This window comes from Arachis ipaensis, chromosome B06, assembly GCF_000816755.2.
Source record: "Arachis ipaensis cultivar K30076 chromosome B06, Araip1.1, whole genome shotgun sequence".
In the NCBI taxonomy this organism is placed as follows: domain Eukaryota; kingdom Viridiplantae; phylum Streptophyta; class Magnoliopsida; order Fabales; family Fabaceae; genus Arachis; species Arachis ipaensis.
In genome coordinates this window covers 93,815,401-93,819,112 of record NC_029790.2, presented here as the reverse complement: position 1 = coordinate 93,819,112, position 3,712 = coordinate 93,815,401, and the positions used below count along the sequence as shown (strand labels likewise).

Genomic DNA, 3,712 nt, shown 5'->3' with positions numbered 1-3,712 from the left:
GTTGGTTCTACCTCCTTGCTATCCTCTGCTTCTGTTTTGCCTATCATCAAACAAATAAATGCATCAAAGTAATATACAAGATGATCTTTATATACTAAGTGTGCTAATAATACTTAAAAATTAAAACTTCACTTAGTCTGATCTATTTTATCATATTTTCCTTGTATATTAGCTAAAATTCACCTATGCTTGAGATTTTGTTTTATGCAGAGATACTTCATGCCATTACTCATTTATTAACAAAATTTGTATGAAAACTAAACTAAAATCTACTGAAATAACAACTAAAAACAAGCAATGATGCACCCGCATCATAGAGTTAGAGTAAAAAGTAGTGCTAAAGTTAAAGATTGGGTCACTACAATTAAAGATGCTGGACTCAAACCCCCTGAAGGATGGTGTCATCCCCACCACTATGGTTCTTATGCTCCTCCAAGAGGCTTAATCAAAGATGGAAGTCAGGCCCAATGGTTTGTAGATGGTCATGCCGCATTTGAGGCAATTGCTTCTTCAATCAAGGATACAAAATCAGAGGTTTGTTCAGTCTAGTACCAAAATATTTGAGGCCACTTAATGCATAATTTTTTGTCACAAGAAGGAAAATAATTCATATTTATATTATTTTGATAATTTTATTTTTTATAGGTATGAGTCTTCAAATTTAATTATAAGTTCTTTTTTAATCTTATAGCAAGTTCTACTACTAGTTTGTCCTTGATTCTACTTTATTTGACGGATGCAGCATAATTGCATCTTGTGAAGTTTCAATGGTTATAGGAACAGGTTCAATAGTACTACTATACTAGTATCTCTCAAATGTATCAAATACTAGTAGTTAATTAATTATGGTATTTGAACTAGCTGGTAGTTATCAGGTAGAGTTATGTATTTAAAGTGCTTTCTTTGTCATTTTTGTTGAATATCAAGCATAAGTAATAAAATTTATCCTAATAAGCCCTTTTATATGAGTGTATTGCTCGACTTCCATGGATACTTATTCCCTCTTTTTTCCCCTTATATGAGTCTACATTTTCTGGTCGAAAATGTTGGAAAATCTCGTGGACTCTTGGACATTATTATACCTCATGGTAGCAGAAAGCCTGACCTGGAGGCTGATGTGAGTGCTTCTGTATGTTTCTTTCTCCTTGCCTTTTTGTAACTTAAGTGAAAACCTATTATTTGGCTTTGATTTATTAATGTATCAGCATAGAACATCAAACTTGCACTATGATTTCTTGCTTTATCTGTGAATATAATTATCTACTCTGGTTGTTGGGTGGATACTATGTTGACCTCTGATTAATGTGGACTATGAATCTTATTTGTAGAAAAATCATGATGAGCAGTCTCCACCAAATGTAGGGGTCATGGACCAAGAATCCGGTAAATTCCACTAGTTTGAGACATTGAGAAATGAGCTAATGGGAATTGAGAAATGCGTCCAAAATAGTACTTATAAGTCCATAATGCTTAAATGCTCTGATAATTGTTGTTGCTGGATTATCTCTATATTTTGAAATATGAACTGGTTTCTATTGTTTATCATAATAATGTAGGCTGAAAAATCTGACTTAGAGGAGAAACTTAAGGGTCTCCAACATGAGGTTCATGCTGCTGAGCTAGACTAGGAAAGGTTAAGCTTTAATTGTGATATTTTATATTTATGTTTTACCTGGACTTAAGGAACTTTTCCCCCTTATAATGTTATTGATCCAGGTTAAAGGAGAAAGAGACTAAGTTAATGAACAGCATAAATTTGCAGCCAACTATTGTGAAATTTTATTATTATTATTAGTTGACTTAATTATTAGGATCCAATTACTTCATCACTTCTTTAATTTGATTTTCATTACCATGTTAACATGCTAATACATACTTTTCTTCTTTAAACAGCAGATATAGTCTCAAATTTCAATAACAGCAATGGACATGAGGTATCAACTTCTTTTTTCTTCGTCTTTTCAAAGGAAGTAGAGTATCAAATAAGCAAAACGATTAGAAACTTGTATTGTAAAGTAAGCACATGGTACTATGGTAGTTAGAATTTCTTCTTTTTTATTTTATTTCTTATTATTTCTTTTTTCCATATCAATAGCTATTGTCTTCTTTTCTATGAATCTGAGTATAGTGTCAATAAAAGTATATACCTTAATTAACAGTTTCAAGATGGAATAATAAGTGAGTAAGAATTGCATAAAATTTTGTTGTGAATAGCATGCAGTTGGGTATGTAAGTGGAGAAGAATATTATGGTGCAAAATCAAGCATAAATGTGTGAGCACCAAGAGTGACAAACCAATATGAATTCAGCTTATCGCAAATGTGGGTGACGAACGGATGATTGATGGGTTAGAATTCACAATAAATTCTCGTTGCAAGTATAGTTTCTAAACCAAGCAATAATCCTTTCATACAAAAACTTGTTTGTCACTTAAGCAAACCCAATAAAATTGATAATTTGAAACCTCGGGTCGTCTTCTCAAGGAATTGCAGGGAGGTATGATTTATTATTGGTTATGTAAAACAGCATATTTTTGGGTTTTTGAAATAGGGAACAAGTAATTTAAATGGCAAGAAAAATAAATTAATAATTATAAAAATCTCTTGGCAAGGTAGAAGAAATTGAAGTCCTATCCTAGTTATCCTTATCAGGTGTGATGAGAATTGGATTCTGCTCCCACTTTAATTAACCCTTACTAAACAAAGGAGAGTCAAGTGGACTAATTAATTTGATCCTCAAGTCCTAGTCAACTCCTATGGAAAGAATAGAGTTATTGGAGTACAAATTAACCAGCAGAGAATTCCAATTTCAATCAACAGTTGAGTTTGATAACTCAAGTGTTGCTAATTACTTAACCAAAGCCAAAAGGGGAAAATATCTTAAATTAAATTAAAAGCATCCATAACATAAAATAAAGCAAAATCAAATCTGAAATACCTCAAATTGTATTAAATAGAAAATCAATATAAACATAAAGAGTTCATAAACTAAATTGAGAAAATAAATAAAAGGGACATTGAACCTCAAAATTGAGAAGAAGAAATCCTAAATCCAAACCTAAGAGAGAGGAGAGAGCCTCTCTCTCTCTCTCTAAAAACTACATCTAAACTTAAAATTGTGTATATTAAAGCTTGATTGATGAATGAATGGATTCCTCTACTTTATAGCCTCTAATCTGTGTTTTCTGGGCCGAAAACTGGGCCAGAAACAGCCCAGAAATTGCTGGGGGCGAAAACTGTCACGCTGATTTTCGTCACTGCGATGCATCTGCATAGAGCACGTGTTCGCGTCGCCTATCTGTACGGACACTATGGCAAATTATATATCAAATCGAAGCCCTGGACGTTAGCTTTTAAATGCAACTGGAACCGCATCATTTGAACCTCTATAGCTCAAGTTATCACCAATTTAGTGCGAGAGGGTCAGGCTGGATAGCTTAGCAGTTCCTTCAGCTTCTTGTATTCCTTCCACTTTTGTATGCTTCCTTTCCATCCTCTAAGTCATTCCTGCCCTGTAATCCCTAAAATCACTTAACGCATATATCAAGGCATCGAATGGAAATAATATTAGCAAATATAAGACCAAAGAAGCATGTTTTCAATCATAGCACAAAATCAGGAAGGAGAATGTAAAACATTCATTTTGTATGAACAAGTGTATGAAAGATTGATAAAATCCACTCAATTGAGTACAAGATAAACCATAAAATAGT

At 32.9% G+C, this 3,712-nt stretch overlaps 1 long non-coding RNA gene across 1 annotated transcript; it reads left to right on the top strand.

The window, feature by feature from the left end:
- Positions 958-1,462, top strand: LOC110264062. Its single transcript, XR_002349794.1, has 2 exons — positions 958-1,117; positions 1,329-1,462. It is a non-coding gene; the product is annotated as an uncharacterized LOC110264062 (long non-coding RNA).